We start from the raw sequence: 22,656 nt of genomic DNA, 5'->3' as shown, positions 1-22,656 counted from the left end.
AAATAGTGCATTTCCCTTTCATACATCCATTATAAATTTTACATTTGTCTTCTCCTTGGTTAACTTAATACATGCGAATATTTATTCTGGTGTGGTATTGGTCCAGAGGGTTTTCCAGGAGTCACATTGTTCTCAGCCAAGAGGACAAAACTTCAGGACAATTGAGCCTTGGTGCACCTGGACTGAACAGAGAAAGGCAAGTCCCAGACACCTGCTGAAAGATACCCCAATGTGCAGGTTGGGTGAGGACAGGATCGCACTTGATTGTTGACAGTCAGCAACAGGCACATTGGTAATTTGGATCAAGCAACACACTACTCTGGGCAGTTATTGAAGCAAGTACCGACATCTTTACAAAGAGGAAACAGCGCTTGTTCTGGGTAGGACGGGGGCCAGGAGAAGTGGTGGTTAATAGAAGTATGAGTTGGGGTTGGGGTGTGGGGAGGTGTGGGAAGACTATTCACATACAGGCATGGAGTCATAGAGATGTATACCTTGGAAACAGACCCTTCGGTCTAACCTGTCCATGCCTACCAGATATCCCAACCCAATCTAGTCCCACCTGCCAGCACCCGGCCCATATCCCTCCAAACCCTTCCTATTCATATACCCATCCAAATGCCTCTTAAATGTTGCAATTTTACCAGCCTCCACCACTTACTCTGGCAGCTCATTCCATACACGTACCACCCTGTGCGTGAAGAAGTTGCCCCTTAGGTCTCTTTTATATCTTTCCCCTCTCACCCTTAACCTATGCCCTCTAGTTTTGGACTCTCCCACCCCAGGGAAAAGATTTTGTCTATTTTTCCTATCCATGCCCCTCATGATTTTATAACCCTCTACAAGGTCATCCCTCAGCCTCTGATGCACCAGGGAAAACAGCCCTAGACATCTGGGATACAAATAGAAAAGGATGGGTATGTTTAAATCATAGAATCATTGAACCCCAAAACGTATTCCTAATATCACCATGTGTAACTCAGTTTGAACCTTTCTTTGATATTACTGCTGTGAAGGGTATATTGATGTTTTGCCATATTAGATACTTTATGTAAATGCAATTTCCTAATGTTATTGATAAAGGTCAGTTGCATTTAAACCACTTATATCAATTTTTGTTACACCAACCAATTGTGCACAAATATTAGGAAAAGACATAAATAAAAATAAATTGATAAGGCTGCCCAGCAACATTTTATCTGGCATGGAGGAAGTATGTGATTTTGGAGGAGATTTGTCGCTCAGGTTATGGATCAGGTTGTAAGTTTGCTCACTGAGCTGGTAGATTTGTTCCCAGACATTTTGTCACCATGCTAGGTAACATCATCAGTGAGCCTCTGATGAAGCACTGGTGTTCTGTCCCATTTGCTATTTATCTGTCTTGGTCTGTTGTGGTGGGTGATATCACTTCCGGTTTTTTTTCTGAGAGGTTGTAAACAGGATCCAAATCGATATGTTTGTTAATGGAGTTCCGGTTTGAATGCCAGTCCTCCAGGAATTTCCATGTGTATCTTTGTTTAGCCTGTCCCAGGATGGGTGTATTGTCCCAGTCGAACTGGTGTGCCTCTTCGACTGTGTGTGGATACCAATGATAGTTGGTCATGTCTTTTGGTGGCTAGTTGGTGCTCATGTATCCTGGTGGCTAGCTTCCTGCCCCGCCTGTCCGATGTAATGTTTTTTACAGTCCTTGCAGGGTATTTTGTATATGGCATTTGTTCTGCTGGTTGTTGTTACGGGGTCCTTTAAATTAATCCGGAGCTCTTTCAGTGAGGTGATAGGTTTGTGGGCTACCATGATGCCTAGGGGCCGGAGTCGTCTGGTCGTCATCTCTGAGATGTCTTTAATGTATGGCAGGGTGGCTAGAGTCTCTGGGCGTGTTGTGTTTTCTTGTCTCAGTCTGTTGTGTAGGAATCGGCGGACTCCGCTTGTCAGGTACCCATTGTTCCTGAATACATTGTGTAAGTGTTTTCCTTGGTTTCTCGTAGTTCCTGGGTGCTGCAGTGTGTTGTGGCTTGTTTAAATAATGTCATGATGCAGCTCCATTTGTGGGTGTTGGGATTATTGCTTCTTTGGTTGAGTATCTGGTCAGTGTGTGCAGCTCTCCATTGGCTTTTCATTCTACCTAGACATCTACAGGAAAGCCACACTCACTGACCAGATACTCAACTACAAGAGCAATCATCCCAACACCCACAAACAGAGCTGCAGCATGACATTATTTAAGTGAGCCACAACACACTGCAGCACCCAGGAACTATGTGAAGCTGAAGAAAAACATCTATACAACATATTCAGGAACAACAGGTACCCAATAAGCGCAGTCTGCTGATTCCTACACAATAGACTTAAACAAGAAGACACAACACGCCCAGAGACTCCAGTCACCCTGCCATACATTAAAGACATCTTGGAGATATGATCAGACTACAACGACCCCTAGGCATCATGGTAGCCCACAAACCTACCACCTCAATGAAACAGCTCCTGATGCATTTAAAGGACCCCGTACCAATAACCAGCAGACCGAACATCATATACAAAATACCCTGCAAGGACTGTAACAAACAATACATTGGACAGACGGACAGGAAACTAGCCAGCAGGATACACGAGCACCAACTAGCCACCAAAGGACATGATCAACTATCACTGGTATCCATACCCAGACGAAGAGGGACACCAGTTTGACTGGGACAATACATTTATCCTGTGACAGGCTAAACAAAGACGCGCATGGAAATTCCTAGAGACCTGGCATTCAAACTGGACCTCCATTAACAAACATATCGATTTGGATCCCGTTTACAACCTCTCAGAAAAAGAACCAGAAGTGATATCACCCACCACAACAGACCAGGACAGATAAATAGCAAGCGGGATAGTACACCAGCACTTCATCAGAGGCTCACTGATGTTGTTACCTAGCATGGTGACAAAGCATCTGAGAACAAAATCTACCAGCTCAGCAAGCAAACTTATGACATGGAGAAAGTAATTAAATAGTACCTTTCACTTTCACAAGATATAATTTACCCTTTTTTAAAAATGTATTCACTGTTGTCAAATAAACATAACAAGCCAATTATTATGATTAATAATATTACTTGTAAATGAATGTATTTGTAGCCCTTAATGTTGATTAGAATGGTTGCTCGCACAGATCACAGGTGTGGCAAGGCACCATTTTGATGTAAATAGTCATAATTGAGCAGAATCTATATGCCAGTGTTGAAAGACAGTTTTATAAGATTTAGCTGTGACTATTTAAAAATATTATGCTATTTGCTCCACAAATGCCCTAATTGTACTAGCCTGACAAAATAGTTAACAATATAGGAAGTTGCAACATTTGGCATAAAATGATGATCAGAGTCATTTATGAAATTGCTTTGAGAATATGCCACTTGCTATTTTTGCATGTTTACACCCTATATAGCATTATATTTACTTGTTAACTGAAATTATACATTGAAAAATTGATTGTCTGTTAAGCCTTTCATCTGTTAGAATACCGTGATAGTTTCACTTCTTTCATGTTTAAATCACAAAACCATTTTTTAAAAAGTTGCATTCTCGTATTAGCTGTTAACAATGTTACTTTTTGCAACTTTTTAAAAAAAGGTTTTGTGACTTACAAATGAAAGAAGTGAAACTATCACGGTATTCTAACGTATGAAAGGCTTAACAGACAAACAATTGTTCAATGTATAATTTCAGTTACATCACACTGTAAATTTTTGCTATAAATTCTGTGTTAGGATTGAGCCCTCCACTACCACCTGATGAAGGAGCGACACTCCGAAAGCTAGTGTGCTTCCAATTAAACCTGATGTTGTGTGATTTTTCAACAGATAAATAGATCAACATTTACTTCTAACTGAAGTGAGAACCTAACATCTTATGGCAACAATGTCTCTCAATATGACAAATTGGGGAAAGTCTAATTCATTTTATACAGAAGAAATAAACATGAGCAACCATACTTTCCTCTTCAGGCAGCAAAGCCAAATTACTGACCCCAGGTTCTTGATAATTAAAAGAATTACTGTCATGCAAATTAGATGCAATAGGAGGAGCTAGTGTATTAAGTATCATTCCAAAACAGCATCTCAAAAAATTAAAGTTCAGACTTGCCCACATACTAAACTAAATCCCCACCCAGTAGTTTACTCCTTAAAACTTACGGGGTTTTTTTGGTGTTTTTATGTAATGAAAGTATTGCAATTTAAAGTGTTTAATTGCTATATTTGTCAGCAAAAGACATGCACAACATTGAATGCATAACATGGAATGGCAAACGACAGAGTGAAAAACATAATAAAGCTGAGTTAATTTACGAGTCAACTGAGGAATGCAATTTCAAGTCACCACTGTGAGTGCTCAGAAATGGAAAATGTTTTCATATTTGCCAATATAGTAACAACAATTATCAAATGAGTTTTAAAGGCTAGCCCAGCCAAACAGATCCAGACCTGAAAAGTGAATAGCAAAAGGTGATGTAACCCACAGTTGTGTGGAATTACAGTCAGTTAGAACTTCCCTAGTAAACATGTTTGAATTAAAATCCTAAGCTAATTTTGTTGTTAGTTCTGTTTTCTTTTCCAATAGTTTGTTAAATTACATGTTCCATACATTAGAATGAAGGTGCCCCATTTAAAGTTTTGCAGAGGTTTACCGTGTGGTAGATGGAAATCTTTTGTTTTAGTCAAATAAGGACTTCAATGAAAGTGCCCAAAAACATTTGTCCATCTGAAGATTAAGTGACTGGCTAATGAAGTTCTTCAGTCCTACTGGCAAACGTGATGACCACTAAGACAGATAATATCAATTTCAAGACAACCCATTTGGAGTACTGTGTCCAGTTTTGGTCCCCACACCTCAGAAAGGACATACTGGCACTGGAACGTGTCCAGCGGAGATTCACACGGATGATCCCTGGAATGACAGGTCTAACATATGAGGAACGGCTGAGGATACTGGGATTGTATTCGTTGGAGTTTAGAAGATTAAGGGGAGACTTAATAGAGACGTACAAAATAATACATGGCTTGGAAAAGGTGGATGCTAGGAAATTGTTTCCGTTAGACGAGGAGACTAGGACCCGTGGACACAGCCTTAGAATTAGAGGGGGTCATTTCAGAACAGAAATGCGGAGACATTTCTTCAGCCAGAGAGTGGTGGGCCTGTGGAATTCATTGCCACGGAGTGCAGTGGAAGCCGGGACGCTAAATGTCTTCAAGGCCGAGATTGATAGATTCTTGTTGTCTAGAGGAATTAAGGGCTACGGGGAGAAGGCTGGTAAGTGGAGCTGAAATGCGCATCAGCCATGATTGAATGGCGGAGTGGACTCGATGGGCCGAATAGCCTTACTTCCACTCCTATGTCTTATGGTCTTATGGTCTTATAGTTTAAATTGAACGTGTCAGTATTTTTGTGTGTAGGAGTCATGAGATCATGATCTTTCAAATTCCAATCCCATTCAAAATTCACTTACTTGCCTGAATATTTAGGAAACATTAGGAAAGAGTTGGTTCGCTCAGTTGGCTGGTTAGCAATATAGAGTAACCCCAATAATGTGGCTTCAATTCCCACACCAGCTGAGGTTACCATGAAGGGCTCTTCTTTTCAACCTCTCCCTTTACTTGAGGTGTGGTGAGAGAGAGTGTGGCTATGATGACTTGACCTTTTACACTAGTGTGTTGCTGCTCATGACAGGGTGGATGACACATTGGCACAGAAGTTCTAATCAGGACAATGAGTTTCATATTCAAAGAATGCTAATGCATTCTTCTCTCAAAATCACACAAAACTGATTGCCCAAATAAATTGCACATCATACAAGTGTGACCGTTTGATCTCAAAGGCACTGCAGCGTAATGGGAACATATTTAGTACTTACAATAGTTACTTCCACAGGTTTGTGAAGTTATTTTTATTTATGTTTCCTTAACTTGGCTATTTCACAATGAGAAAAGAAGATTAGAAGAGAGGCAGTTTTAAACTAGTCTGCTGTTTTTGCAAACTGACGTGATGTGATTGTGCAAAGTAAGCATTATACCTGGCGAAAGTGCGTACTGCAGATGCTGGAGATTAGAGTCAAGATTAGAGTGGTGCTGGAAAAGCACAGCAGGTCAGACAGCATCCGAGGAGCAGGAAAATCAACGTTTCGGGATGAAGGGCTTTGCCCCGAAACGTCGATTTTCCTGCTCCTCGAATGCTGCCTGACCTGCTGTGTTTTTCCAACACTCCTCTAATCTTGAAACTTTATACCTTATCTGGTTTTACTCTCCTTTGAAGTCAAATAATGAGGAGAGAGAAAATTTTGTCTTCCATTCAATTTTGAGAGTTTCTACTGAGTAATTTACATTAAAATTAACTCCACAGTATCTATCCCAAGATAATACCGTGGGTGGCACGGTGGCACAGTGGTTAGCACTGCTGCCTCACAGCGCCAGAGACCCGGGTTCAATTCCCGCCTCAGGTGACTGACTGTGTGGAGTTTGCACGTTCTCCCCGTGTCTGCGTGGGTTTTCTCCGGGTGCTCCGGTTTCCTCCCACAGTCCAAAGATGTGCAGGTCAGGTGAATTGGCCATGCTAAATTGCCTGTAGTGTTAGGTAAGGGGTAAATGTAGGGGTATGGGTGGGTTACGCTTCGGCGGGTCGGTGTGGACTTGTTGGGCCAAAGGGCCTGTTTCCACACTGTAAGTAATCTAATCTAATGTAAGTAATCTAATAATGCCTCTATCGTTCAGAACAAAATGATTCAATTTCAACACTCATGATTTATAGTCACTACTTCTCTTACATTATCTCATTCAATATTTGCATAAAGCTACATTTTATCTAACACATATGTTGTATAATTCAAATTTTTAGTAATTGGTGTTGTAAGCAGTAAGGGAGAGATTTATTTTTACAGTTCTACGCATTAGAGACAGTGTTTAGAGATGAGGTAAGATCAGGAACATCAGGTGTTACAAGAAGCCAAGTTTGGGAGTCAAGAGTCATTGCAGAATTCCCAGTCTCTGAGCTACTCTTGTACCCTCAGTAATTCTGTGGCTGATCAAAATCAATTTCTGGTTAATAGTAACACCCAGGAAGTTGACAGTGGCATACTCCACTGTCATCAATGCAATTGAATGTCAAGGGGAGGTGACGTCTTTGCTTGGCACTTCTATGACCCAAGTGTTACTAGCCAGTTATCAGCCAAGCATAAAAGTTGTCCAATTCCTGTTTGCAGCCATGGACTGCTTCTGTAACAGAAATTACTGTCGAAACATGGCAGGTCTGGTAGTGTCAGTGGAGAGAAAGCCGAGTTAATGTTTCAAGTGGCGTGACCCTTCAGCATCCACAGTTCTTTCTTTTATGTTATTGGACTGTTATAGTGTCTGACAAGTTGCAAATAGAAGACAACACTGTGTGATCATAAGGGAACATCCACAGTTCCTGTGCTGTGATAGTGGTATTGGCATAGATCTTCCAGTCTCTGGGTAGTTGAAGAATGGATGTACATCCCAAGATGCAAAGCGGAGCACTATAGGAAATTCTGTATGTTAATTACATGGTAATTCTCTGGGAAATTTGAACTTACAATGGACTCTGCTTTCTTTGATTCTTAGGAAAATGTTTCTGACTCTGAGTTAGACAGAGATTTTGCATAATTCTGATTTACTTACCAGAATATTTAACCAGAAATGTGAAACAGATTAAAATTTAGCCAAACTCCTGTATGGTTCTTGAAGAGTAGGTAAGACAATGTTCCAGCTGTTGTTGGATTGCACTGGACATGTTGACATTAGCAGTTGCACAATCAACTTCAAGATTCATGCTTTGGAAAGTTCGCGGGCATTCTGTTATTCAGATTCCTTTCGACAGTAACTGAATTCCAGCATCCAGAGTGAAAGAAAATCTTTCATTGTATTTTACCTGCAGTACAGAACTATTTAAAATGGCTTTTCTCAAATTGGTGGCCCTCACAACAGCTAGTGTATCTGGCCAATAACACAAACAGACCAGTGAATGTATAATTCCTTTGCTGGCATACTCCTGGAGGGTAAACAGACATGTCTGAAAGAGGTGGATTATTGTTAAAAAGAGGACATTTTGTAGCAGTTTTTTAAATTAAAAAAGACACATTTTGGAATGAAAAGCTTAAAAAAGGTCCATGAATGTATCAGGGTTCCGATCTGTCATCATAAAACTCGGTGTGACTCCAACCAGCGAAGAGTTTTCCCTCATTTCCCAATGGCACCAGTTTTGCTCAGGCTCCTTGATACCATACTTGGTGAAGTACTACCTTGATATCAAGGAAAGTCACTCTCCTATCACCCTCTGAAATTCAGCTCTTTCATTCATGTTTGGGTCTGGACTATACTGAGGTCAAGAGCTGAATTGCCCTCCCAGAACCCAAACGGAGTACCAGTGAGGAAATTATTCCTTTGTAAGTGTGGCTTGAAAGCATCGTCGATGATCCCTTCCGTAACTCTGTTGATGATCGAGAGTATACCGATAGGATGGTAAGTGGCTAGTTTGGATTTGCTCTGCTTTTTGTGTTTAGGATGTAACTGGTCAAATTTCCACAATATAGTGTAGCTCTCAGTGTTGTAGCTGTACTGAAATAGAGTGACTAACGGCACAGCTAGTTCTGGAGAACAAATCTTCAGTAATCCTGCCAGAATGTAGTTAGGATCTGTATCCTTTGCAGCCGTCAGTGCCCTTAACTGTTGCTTGATATCACTTGGAGTGATTTGAAGTGGTTGAGGACTGGCTTCTGTGATGCTGGGGAGCACAAGAGCAGACTAAGCCGGATCATCAATTTGGCACTTCTGGCTGAAGATTGATGCAAATGCTTCTGTTTTGTCTTTTGCATCAATGTACAAGATTACCCCATCGTTGTCCATGGGAATATTTGTGGAGCCTTCTCTGTTTGTTAGTTGATATTGGTGAGACCTCTTCTGGTTCTGGGAAAGATATTATTAAGCTGGAGAGGGTTCAGAAGAGATTTGCCAGGATGGTGTTGAGTACGGAAGGTTTGAGTTAGGAAGTAAAGCTGATGATCGAGAGTATACCGTGGCTTATTTCACTGTTGTATTTTCCCTTGGATAGGGGATTTAAAATCCAGGGACATATCTTCAAGGTGAGAGGAAAGAGATTTGAAAAAGACACGAGGGGCAAATTCTTTTACACAGAGGGTGGTTCACATGTGGAATAAACTTTCTGAAAAGTTTATATGGATATGGGTACAGTTACAATGTTTAAAAGGAATTTGGATAGATACATTTGGCCTTTGTATGCAATTCTGGTCTCTCTCCTATCGAAAGGATGTTGTGAAACTTGAAAGGGTTCAGAAAAGATTCACAAGGATGTTGCCAGGGTTGGAGGATTTGAGCTATAGGAAGAGGCTGAATAGGCTGGGGCTGTTTTCCATGGAACATCAGAGGCTGAGGGGTGACCTTATAGACATTTATAAAATCATGAGGGGCATGGATAGGGTAAATAGTTGGGGGAGTCCAGAAATAGAGGGCATAGGTTTAGGGTGAGAGGGAAAAAATTTAAAAAGGATCTAAGGGGCAACTTTTTCATATGGAATGAGCTGTCAAAGAGAATGGTGAAGGTTGGTGCTATTGCAACATTTAAAAGGCATCTGGATGGGTATATGAATAGGAAGGGTTTAGAGGGATATGGATCAAGTGCTGGCAAATGGGACTGGATTAGGTTGGGATATCAGGTTGGCATGGATAAGTTGGATGGAAGCGTCTGTTTCCTTGCTGTTATATGACTCTATAAATGGGAAAGATTTGGAGGGACATGGGCAGGAGTAGGCAGATGGGACTAGTTTAGTTTGACAGCATGAACTGGTAGGACTGAAAGCTCTCTTTCCATACTGTATGACTCTATGACCATTCATGACTGCATGTAGCAGGACTGCAAAGTCTAGGCCTGATCTTTTGGCTATGGGATTGCTCTGTCTTCTCTGTTGCATGTTGCTTTGGCTGTTTGTCGCACAAGTGTCCTCTGTTCTGGGCCACTAGATTGACACCTCATTTTTAGATGATCTCGGCATGTGCTCATACACTCTTCATTAAACCAAGGTTAATCTCCTCTGTCAATGGTAATGGTGAAGTGGGGATCAGCCAAGCCATGAAGTTATTGATTGTGGCTGAATTCAACTCTGCTGTTGCTAACCTCATTGATGCCCAGTTTTGTGTTTCTAGATATATTTGAAGTCTATCCTATTTAGCACAGTGCTTGTGCCACACAAACAATGTAGATTAATCATCAATCTGAAGAACAGAGTTCATCTCCATAATTATTATTTGGTGGCCACTCCTACCAATACACATGCAAAATATCTTGCTCTACCTGGCTCAGGCCGGCCATCCAGAATGCATGAATTTAACCACAGAAATCCACTGATGTGAAACTTTGGGTGTTGCAGTGGGTGAAAATGAAACAAATAAGCAAATTTGTGAAGGGAGGGAACATGAGTGTTGTGCAGTATTGAGTTAACCTTCTTAAACGTAGCTTGTATTTTAATATTTGGCATTTCAGCACAGCTGAAGCCTTTGTCTGGTCCCTACTCGGATGAGCACTGAACTAGGACCAGTAACTTTGCCAGTGCCACTTTCTGATTCAAGCTTCAGTGATGTTCAGGAAACTTATTTCCAGCAGTGTGTTGGCCTCCCAATATGTAGCACTACGAAATAAGGGAGCTGAGTGCAAGGTAATGCTGAAATCAAATGTTACTATATGTAACCCTGAGGGCCAGCTTTGTGGCAAGGATGGGTGGGCCTGGAACCTGCCTTAAAGCTGTACTATTGTGCATTCTTGTAGTAATCTGATAGCTGGTATTTTTTGTGGCTGTCCTGATCCATTGAACTATTAAGAAATTAAATGGCTTAATAAATGTAAGTTGCATTAAATATAAATTATTAATAGCCCATCAACCCATTAGGAATAGCTCACAAATAATATCCACACATGCTTTTCCCTGGAGTCTTCCTTAACTATGCTGAACTTCAACCATTTTTATTCGTAAAGCAGTACTGCCAAATCATAATGTTTTGGCCAACGTTAAGAGATAATTACCTGCGAAACTCACTAAGAAACTCAACATTTTAAGTAAAAGGTTCAATTTTTAAACTGAAAATTAGCACACGTGCAGAAGTTTACAAAGTCAATCCAACTTCTATAAAACGCAAAATGTAGTAGAACATGGAGATCACCACCTATTGCCGAGATAATAAAAGTACAATTATGATAGTGACTGAATTCAAAGCAGCAGGCAATTTAAAATTACATTTGTCTGCTTTGCCCATAACAATTTAATAGCTTGCTTTGGACACCATCACATAATTTGTAAAATGACAGGTTGAAATAGTATCTGAGGGTCAACCAGGAGTGTTATGTATGGATTGAACCACGTGACTCAGTTCAGGACGCCTCTGTATTGCCATGCTGTCTGACCTGAAGAGGTCACTCTGACTTCCTCCCTTGATGTCACAAACAAAATGAATAAATCTCTGTTTGGCGAATGAAAACTGAGCAGCTTGGAACCAGGCACTTGTTCCAAGTACGATAGCACTATAGCACAAGCAGAGTAATGGCAAGTAATGTGGCACACCTTTGTTTTCACTCGTCGTCCAACATTCTGGAAAGAACTTCCAAAAGAAATATGATGTGTCAAGATAAAATCTTTCCTTAGTGACATACCTAAAGTTGTTTTCATTTGATGCTGTTACATCTCCAGAGAGGCCAGGAATGATTTAAATAGCAATTTAAACTTTCACTTATGAAAGCATCCCTCTTCAAGGTTTCCCATTAAAAAAAATCTGCATCAAATTACTACAAAAAGTGCTATTGACAAAACACTTTTTTTCTTGAAAGAAACTTGAGTTTTAAACTATAGTAATGAATTATGCCTTTTCTTGTCACTCGCCACACATCACAGTCCTCATAAAACTGCAGTTCTGATCGGAAACAGTTTGCAATTGCCTGCAGCATCCATAGGAACTGCTATCTTTTACTTTTCCCAGATGGAAACTTTCTAAAGCTAGAAGTAAGGGTGATAATGTAGATTGCTTCCTTTAGCTTTAAGTTATGCATATCTTTCAGTGTTTTTACTTTGGCACAAACTCAGTCTTCAAGCAAAATACAAATTCCTACATACATTCTGTGTAGTCAATGATAGGGCCAGCATTTTCTCTGCTTATGGTGCTGGCCTGGCAATTTTATTCCTTGCTCTCTACATCTGCAGACCATATAAGGCAAAAACTATAACCACCACCTGTCTGTGATTTTGCTGGGCTTATAGAGAAGCCTGTACCTTGATCTCAAAATCCTGTCCTGTTTATGACAATGGGAAACACGTTAGCCTTGTAGATTTGTTAATTAGTTATCTTTGATTCCAACTTTCTTTCAAGTTGTAAGTAAAGTGAAAGTTTATAGTATACCTATTTATAATTTGATACTTAAAACATCTTCCTAAACTGTCAAAGAAAATCCAAAATCTACCCATTTTGGATTTGGAAACCAAATTGCGACCAACTGCAAATTTCTTGAACCTGCATCTTAATAAAATAATCTGAGTGTCCCTTTGATCATTAACAATTAAACCACCCAGATCAGGCAGACTGCAACATATGTCACATAATGCCTTTTATTTCCTCTAAATTTAAGGATACTGTCCAAAATGGAACCATTTTTTAAATCAAAATATATAGGCCTTGTATGCTTATAAACCTTGCAACTGTGACAATACCAACTCAATGGAAAATTTATTTCATTGTATTGCTATGGACCTGGCACAAAGTTGCTAGCAAACACCAAGGTATACTGATTCTTCTGATATCACTGGCCCTATTGTGCTGCTGTCAGATTCATGAGAAATAGAGATTTTGAGTGTCAATTTTCATTGTGTTGTCTCAGTGTAACAGCTGGAGTTGACACAATGTGAATGATCTTTGGTAAAGTGAGTTACTGGCACAAGTGCAACCTGTCTGGTCTAGTGAACTCCCATTGTTAACAGGGTTGAACATGTTTGGGGCTAATGGAATCAAGTCAAGCACACTGAGTGCTTGTTTTAAAACTGGACGCATGAGTTTCAGGAAAAAGTGGGACAGCAGCAAAAGAGAGAAGGGAGGTGCTTAATCTCTGCAGTGATCTTTTTCCCTGTGTCTAATTTAATTTTAAATTTTTAGTGCAACCCATTAGCTAACCCTACTGATCTGACTGTGTAAGTATCTTCAGGGCGTGGATAAGTTCTGAGTCAAATCTGTTCAGTTTATTTAATGTACAATTGGACAGCTACTTTCATGAGTTTGACAGCAAGGCGAGACAGTTTCCAACTCTCTTTGTGGAACTGGCTCTCAAGTGACCTTCAGCACAATTGAAGGAAAAGTAATTGTCGGAATTGACATGTGATTCGAAACTGATATCAAGAACATTACCATTTTTCAAATCAAGTAGGAGTTTCTGAATGGAGAAAATGCTTTCAATGAAATCTTTTCTTTTATCGATTCATTTCCAAAAGGAAAAAAAAACTGATGCTATTCTAACAATGAGAGCAACTAAAATTTAATAGTCATAGTTTAAAATGGAGGTCAGTTCATCAAGTATCACTGATTACTGTTGGCCTTCGTCAACAATAGAGATCGCAGGGAACTGGCCACTGATACAGAAGGCAGAAAGGGTTGGAAGTGAACCACCTACAATAATAACATTTTTGTTAGCCAGCCATGTGGATCGTCTGATATCATGTAGATGCTTTCCTTTCGACAAATACATTATAATTCATTAGGAGGTAGTAGTGTGATTCATTTTGAATAATTCTTCCTGCATTTTGATACTTGTATTGGTTTTCTGCACAAGAGAAATAAAATTGTTGTGTAGGAAACACTACAGATTGTTCATTTGCTGTTTATTGGAACATCTTTTAACAAAACATCAGTAAAAGTTTGTCTTATTCCAAACTTCATGCTCTTAATTGTGTTGCTGGGAGCAAGTAAGATGGCCCTGTTCTTCAACAATGTGCAATAAAGTTGAAAATAGTCTTACGTTTATTCAGGCTTAGTTCCACAGGAACAATAGGCAGCAAGACTCTGCTACTGACTGCACGCCATCATAATCTCTGCTACTCCAGCCAAAGCTCATCTCCCATTGTTGGAGTTTTTCATTAAATGTACTTTGCTCAGTCTTCTTTAATCAATGTCATTGTCTTCTTCCGCCTGGTGGTATCATTCTACTGCCTCATGGGGTGTATGTCCAGGAGCTGAAAATATGTTGCTGGAAAAGCGCAGCAGGTCAGGCAGCATCCAGGGAACAGGAGAATCGACGTTTCGGGCATAAGCCCTTCTTCAGAAAGGGCTCCTGTTCCCTGGATGCTGCCTGACCTGCTGCGCTTTTCCAGCAACACATTTTCAGCTCTGATCTCCAGCATCTGCAGACCTCACTTTCTCCTGTATGTCCAGGAGGTGAGGGATGTGTCCTGCTAGCTTCAGTTATCTGTCCAATTATATTGTCTCTCCATTTAACACCTCAGATCAGCACCAGTGAAAGGTGTCCAGCTTTGATGACATCTTTGTTGTTTGCTTCAATGAATCACTTGGAAGAATTGCAGTCAGAAGGCTACTGGACATGTAATTTCATGCCATATTGTTGGCACAGAATGCCCAGATAAAGTGGTGCTAGTGTAAAACTGATTCCTGCTTTGCTGAGTCTTGTGTGAATGTCAACCTATATATAACTCTCCAAGGAAATGTTGCTACAAAGGCAGAGGAAGTGAGCAATGTCTTTGATGTTCTGCTGCCCCAATGGTAATGGCAGGGCTTTGTTGCCACTCAATCAGCATTATCATGGTCTTCTTGCAGCCAGTCTGACACTTAAGCTTCTTGATAATTTCTTGGAGATTTATCAGCCAACAGGATAATGCCTTCTGTGAAATCAGTCTGTTATCTGTTGGTGTTTCCATAGGATGCCAGAACCTACACTATAATTACATTCAACATTCCATTTTATCAATTAATTAATTTATTTTGATCATGATCATGCAGAAAAGATCATTAAAATTGAATTGAATTTAGAATCAGTATTGGTTGCTAGATGCTATTGGTTCTAGCAACTGCAGATGCTAGAAATCTGAAATTAAAATAGAAATTGCTGTAGGAACTCGGCAGGTCTGGCATCATCTATGGAGAGAGAGTAAAGTTAAAGTTTTGAGTCCAGTGACCCTTCTTTAAAACAAAAGGGTCTGAAAAAAGTTCTGAAGAAGGATCACCAAAGTCAAAACGTTAACTCTTTTTTTCTCAACAGATGTTGCCAGATCCGCTGAGTTTCTCCATCAATTCCTGTTTTTGTTGGCAATGATTATACTGTTCAGGCCTTACAGATAATCAAGTATGATCTCATGTATGAATGTCAGTGCAGATGAAATGCCAAGCATATAAGCTATAAGACTCATCAACTTGCCAATTGAATCAAATAACATGTTCCTTCAGTCGATTGGAATAGGCAGAGGACAGACCATATGCAAGCAGCCTGTGGTTAAAAAGCCCAAAGCAAAATCATAGAATAGAATCCCTACAGTGTGGAAACAGGCCCTTTGGCCCAAAAACCCCACACTGACCCTCCAAAGAGTAACCCACTCAGACCCATTCCCCCTACCCTATACTTACCCCTGACTAATACACCTAACCTACACATCCCTGAACACTATGGGCAATTTACCATGGCCACGTCACCCTAACCTGCACGTTTGGATTGTCTAATATTTGATACGATTCTGTGATTAGTCAGTACCTACTGAATAATCCTGAATTTGACAATAGTTATATTAATAACCAATTTAAGACGAGTTGAGCTCAAACCATGGCTCATTAGTGCTTAAGCAATATGTATTCATACACAGGGTCCTGTTGAATGCAAATAGAAGGAACCCTGGCCCTCTCATTCCAATTACCTAGAACTTTGGCCGCTTATAGTTCTAGTCTTACCCCGTGGCTATACCTCAGACAATCAGAGTTGACTTGCCAACCAATTGGCACACTTTCTCCTACACTAGATTGTTGATGAGTGAATGTCATTCTTGATGAGTGAATAGCATGTTTCTCTGTTCAGTAATATTCAAATTCAACATGACAAGCCACTGTTTAAAACCATCAATTGCATTTTTCCTTAAGCATAAAAGCACATAGCATCTAAGCCACTCAAAAGGTTACTTTTCTCAATGGTGACTCCACTCAATGGTGGTTCATGTACAATATTGCACACCTGATATTGGGGCTCAGTTATTGAATACAGAAAACTGTATATAACCAGCAAAGGCATCCTTCCAAGTGAGAGATGCTGCATCGACAGCCCTTCTTTGCCTTGTAATAATTCATGAACTTTCCATGGGAGCACAGCAAACTTGGGCTTTCATTTAAAACATTATTTTAGCGATTTGTTATATTACTTCTCAATGATTTGAAATATTATGCATCTATGGCTCATTTATTTATACAACAGCACATCAATTTTCAACATAAAATTAACAAGTAACACTGTCTGATTTATGGTGCCAAACTTGTTTTCGGCATGCTTTAGAAGTTTGTGTTATCTCTATTAATACTAGTCACAAGGTCATTATTGCAGACAGACAGTCTTTACACAGAATAAATATTTACATAAGAGTGACCCAACTTAGATACTTCCTCTTTATTTTAATTTCCTTCAGTGTGCTGGTGGTCCAATTTTTCCCACTTAAATTTCTTGCATAGATTTTATATGGTGTTGAATATTATTTCTCATTGGTGTAATGTACACTTTATATTACAATCTATTATTTTAAAAGATAATAATGCACTGCAGAGGTTGACTATCAATTTAGTATCCTGTGTAAGTGGATAATTTTTCATAATGTAACAAAAATATTTACATGGTGGACTAATGGATAAACTGAAAGGATATACTCTCATTATGCTGTAGAATATTAGACACAGAATTGCAAAAACATCATGCTAAGTGTAATTGTTAAGTACTACGTGTTCATCTAATTGGGCAATGGAGCTTTATTCCACTTTCTGAATGTATTGTGCTAATAGGTTAGGTAGAGTCCATGTTAGTTTAAACTTGTACAAAATGGCTTTTGCAATATTTTTCAAAAATAACTACTTCATTTTACTCCAAAATCTGACAATTTTTACCAGGTTTGGGCCACATGCTGCATTGGATGGATGAAGATTTTCTGATCCCATGACTGGAATTATCCAAAATTTAATGTGTGCTGCCTACATTTTGATTTCAAATTCAGTCACATTTGTATGCACTGATTGGTCAGCTGACTCTTCTAACAGGAGGTTGACACGATGATACCTGATTAGTGCATCATATTTTACATGCCAGCTTATTTTTTAAAAATTACAATTGTGTCAATTGGTACTGATTTGTTGGGTTGATATTGACCATCACCTACCTTCTCCCCTCAAAAAGAAAGGCTTTAACTTAAAAAATATATAAATTTAAAAGCCTTCGGATATTCCAAAGCAATTTGCAATCATTGAAATACTTTTGAAGTGTAGTCATTATTGTAACATAGGAAGGTATATTTGGATATGTACAAGCCTTAACACTAATGTGATATTGCCTGCAAAGAATTTTAGTGATACCCTCTGTATCTCTCAGTATACTGCGATCGGATCCTTTACATTAACCTGTCCATGTCTTGGCTGTGGTTCAGTCAATTGCACTATTATTTATGAAACTTACTTAAATTATGATGATTTGGAGGTGCCGTTGTTGGATTGGGGTGTACAAAGTTTAAAAAATCTCACAACACTAGGTTCTGGTCCAACAGGGATTTTTGGAAGCATTAGCTATCGGAGTGCTGCTCCTTCATCAGGTGGTTGTGGAGTTAAGATTGTTAAGATACAGAATTTATAGCCTTCCGATCTTATACTCTACAACCATCTGATGAAGGAGCAGTGCTCCAAAAGCTAGTGCTTCTAAATAAACCTGTTGGACTATAACCTGGTGTTGTATGATTTTTAAGTTATGTTATATGATTTTTAAGTTATGATGGCATATTTCTGCCTGGGTAACAGGGAGACACCAGTCTAGAATGAGTAGGTCAAGTAAGAGGTCTTGGGGATTATGCGAGAACATTGTATTTTATAATCATAGAATCCCTACAGGCCATTTGCCTCAATAAGTCCACACTGACCCTCTGAAGAGTAACCCACCCAGATCCATTCCCTTACCCTATTACTCTACATTTACCCTCAATAATGCACCCAGCCTACACAGACAGTCACCTGAGGCTGGAATTGAACCTGGGCCCTGGCAATGTGAGGCAGCAGGGCTAATCACTGAGTCACCATGCCGCCCACTGTAATCTCCACTGTACAGATGTGGATAAGGAGTGTTGCAGTACAAATGGAGCTGAAAGATCTTTACTTAAAAGTAAGGACCAAACAACCTCACTGACAGCAATTGTGCAGGCATTCAAAACATTATCTCAGACCAGTATCTCAATGGCTAGGTAGCTGCATTGGCTTAAAGTATGAGATAAAGCAGTCATCTTTGTGTCTGAAGATTGTGGGTTCAAATCCCATTCGTAAACTTCAGTATGGAAATCCAGGGGCTCACTCTCCAGTGTGGGGCTACGATGTTGAAGGTGCTGCCATTCAGGCGAAATGTAAACGAATATTCTATCTGCTTTCTCACATGGATAGAGAAGTAGCCATGGCACTATTTCAAAGAGCAGAAGTGTTATCCTAATGTCCTTGAATTCATAATCTTCAATCAGCATTACAAAGAACAGGTGAGGTAGTCAATATCATGTTTCCTCTGTGTACGTTGGTGGCCAGGTTTCCTCCAACAAAAGCATATCAAAGTGTGAAGAACTTTGTGACATCCTGAGGTTGTGAAAAATGCTACATAAATGAAAAACCTTTCTCACCTGAGAAGGTAGTCAGGCCCTCGGTTTACCATGTGATCTGAAAGATAGCAACTCCAGTAAGGTAGCACTTCTCCAGCATTGCATCAAAATGGCAATCTCAACTATCTGCTCAAGTCCCTGGAGGGGGAATGAGACTAACACATCTTGTTCCCAGCCATTAATGGGTAATGAGGTGGAATTAACAAGAGGTGCTGTGGTTAAGGATCCTCCAGGGGATGGTTACCCTAACATGGTAAAATTTCAAATTCAGTTTGAGGGGCAGCAGAGTGGGTCTCAAACCAATGTCCTCATCTGAAATAAGGACAATTACAGAGACTTGAAGAAAGGACTGTCTAAAGCATTGAGAAAATAAAGGAAAATCAGTGATTATAGAGTCAAAGGGTCATAGAGATGTAAAGCATGGAAACAGACACTTCGGTCCAACCCATCATGCCGACCAGATATCCCAACCCAATCTAGTCCCATCTGCCAGCACCCGGCCCATATCCCTCCAAACCCTTCCTATTCATATACCCATCCAAATGCCTCTTAAATGTTGCAATTGTACCAGCCTCCCTCACATCCTCTGGCAGCTCATTCCATACACTTACCACCCTCTGCATGAAACAGTTGCCCCTTAGGTTTCTTTTATATCTTTCCCCTCTCACCCTAAACCTATGCCCTCTAGTTCTGGACTCCCCGACCCCAGGGAAAAGACTTTGGCTATTTATCCTAGTATGCCCCTCATAATTTTGTATATCTCTATAAGGTCACCCCTCAGCCTCCGATGCTCCAGGGAAAACAGCCCCAGCCTGTTCAGCCTCTCCCTGTAGACAAATCCTCCAACCCTGGCAACATCCATGTAAATCTTTTCTGAACTGTTTCAAGTTTCACAACATCTTTCCGATAGGAAGGAGACCAGAATTGCAGGCAATATTTCAGCAGTGGCCGAACCAATGTCCTTTACAGCCGCAACATGACCTCCCAACTCCTGTACTCAAATCTCTGACCAATAAAGGAAAGCATACCAAATGCCTTCTTCACCATCCTATCTACCTCCGACTCCACTTTCAAGGAGCTATGAACCTGCACTCCAAGGTCTCTTTGTTCAGCAACACTACCTAGGACCTTACCATTAAGTGTATAAGTCCTGCTAAAATTTGCTTTCCCGAAATGCAGCACCTCGCATTTAGCTGAATTAAACTCCATCTGCCACTTCTCAGCCCATTGGCCCATCTGGTCCAGATCCTGTTGTAATCGGAGGTAACCCTCTTCGCTGTCCACTACATCTCCAATTTTGGTGTCATCTGCAAACTTACTAACTGTAGCTCTTATGCTCCATCCAAATCATTTATGTAAATGACAAAAAGTAGAGGGCCCAGCACCGATCCTTGTGGCACTCCACTGGTCACAGGCCTCCAGTCTGAAAAACAACCCTCCACCACCACCCTCTGTCTTCTACCTTTGAGCCAGTTCTGTATCCAATGACTAGTTCTCCCTGTATTCCATGAGATCTAACCTTGCTAACCAGTCTCCCATGGGGAACCTTGTCGAACGCCTTACTGAAGTCCATATAGATCACATCTACCACTCTGCCATCATCAATCTTTTTTGTTACTTCTTCAAAAAACTCAATTAAGTTTGTGAGACATGATTTCCCACGCACAAAGCCATGTTGACTATCCCTAATCAGTCCTTGCCTTTCCAAATACATGTACATCCTGTCCCTCAGGATTCTCTCCAACAACTTGCCCACCACTGAGGTCAGGCTCACCGCTCTATAGTTCCCTGTCTTGTCTTTACCTCCCTTCTTAAACAGTGGCACCACGTTTGCCAACCTCCAGTCTTCTGGCACCTCACCTGTGACTATCAATGATACAAATGTCTCAGCAAGAGGCCCAGCAATCACTTCTCTAGCTTCCCACAGAGTTCTCGGGTACACCTGATCAGGTCCTGGGGATTTATCCACCTTTAACCGATTCAAGACATCCAGAACTTCCTCCTCTGTAATCTGGATATTTTGCAAGATGTCACCGTCTATTTCCCTACAGTCTATATTTTCCATATCCTTTTCCACAGTAAATACTGATGCAAAATATTCATTTAGTATCTCCCCCATTTTCTGTGGCTCCACACAAAGGCAGCCTTGCTGATCTTTGAGGGACCGTATTGTCTCCCAAGTTACCCTTTTGACCTTAATATATTTGTAAAGACCCTTTGGATTCTCCTTAATTCTATTTGCTAAAGCTATCTCATGTCCCCGTTTTGCCCTCCTGATTTCCCTCTTAAGTATACTCCTACTTTCTTTATACTCTTCTAAGGATTCACTCAATCTATCCTGTCTATACCTGACATATGCTTCCTTCTTTTTCTTAACCAAACCCTCAATTTCTTTCGGATACAAATGCTACAGGAAGGATAGAAAGGGAGGCAAGAGAGGAGGGGGAGTGGCATTTTTGATAAGGGATAGCATTACAGCTGTGCTGAGGGAGGATATTCCCAGGAATACATCCAGGGAAATTGTTTGGGTGGAACTGAGAAATACAAAAGGGATGATCACCTTATTGGGAATGTATTATAGACCTCCCCAATAGTCAGAGAGAAATTGAGAAACAAACTTGTAAGAAGATTTCAGCTAACTGTAAGAATAATAGGGTAATTACGGTAGGGGATTTTAACTTTCCAAACGTCGACTGATTAAGCAGTGGCAGGCATTTAAGTAAATATATCATAACATTCAGCAAAGTATTATTCCAGTCGAAAAGAAGTACTCAGTGAGAAGGATGAACTACCCAGGGCTAACAAAGGCAGTCAAGGAGAGAACAAAATCCAAATGAAGCATACAATGTGGTAAAAACTTGTGGTCGGCCAATGGATTGGGATTTTTTTCTTAGAACCACTAGAAATACAAAAACAAACAGCAAGAGCTTCTATGGGTATACGAAAAGAAAAATATTAGCTAAATATAAGCATGGGACCCCAAGTGAGGCTATAACAGGAGAATTGATAACAGGGAAATGGAAGACAATCTAAACTAATCTGTTTCATTAATCATCATGGTGGAGGACATGTCGGAGATATCAAATAAGCAGGCTGCTGATGAGAGGAAAGATCCTGTCACTGTCTCTTTATCATAAGAGACAAAGTATCTGACAAAATAATGGGACTAAAGGCAGACAGGTTGCCAGGACCTGATGGCCTGCATCCAGGGGTTTTAAAAAGATGTGGCTGTAGAGATAGTGGAGGCGGTGGTTGAAATATTCCAGAACTCTCTAGTTTTTAGGATGATTCCAGTGGATTGAAAAACTGCGAATGTGACCTTCCTGTTCAAGAAGAATGGAAGTCTGAAAGGAGGAAATTGTAGGCCAGTTGGGTTAACATCTGTTATTGAGAAAATGCTCGAGTTCATTATTAAGGAAGAAATTGCAGGACATGTAGGAAAACTTAATACAATCAAACAGAATCAATATGGTTTTATGAAAGGGAAATCATGTTTGACAAACTTGCTAGATTTCTTTGAGGATATATCAAGCAAAATTGATAAAGGAGAGCAGGTAGATGTAGTGGATTTGGATTTTCAGAAGGCAGTCAGTAAATTGCCATATAAAAAAGTTATTACACAAGATAGGAACTCACAGTACTTGGAGCAATGCATTAGTATAGGTTGACAATTGGTTAACATGCAGAAGACAGAGAATTTGGATTAATAGGCCTTTTTCAGTTTGGAAATACATAACTAGTGG

General features: G+C 40.2%; 1 long non-coding RNA gene across 2 annotated transcripts in view; it reads left to right on the top strand.

The window, feature by feature from the left end:
- The window catches only part of LOC122562732 (uncharacterized), a 107,549-nt gene that overhangs the window by 7,633 nt on the left and 77,260 nt on the right, over positions 1-22,656 (top strand). The gene's annotated exons all lie outside the window — the stretch shown is intronic.

Source organism: Chiloscyllium plagiosum, unplaced genomic scaffold (assembly GCF_037043375.1).
Source record: "Chiloscyllium plagiosum isolate Xiang-an unplaced genomic scaffold, Cpla_swu_hap1 HiC_scaffold_24, whole genome shotgun sequence".
NCBI lineage: Eukaryota > Metazoa > Chordata > Chondrichthyes > Orectolobiformes > Hemiscylliidae > Chiloscyllium > Chiloscyllium plagiosum.
This window is presented reverse-complemented; position numbering and strand designations above follow the sequence as displayed.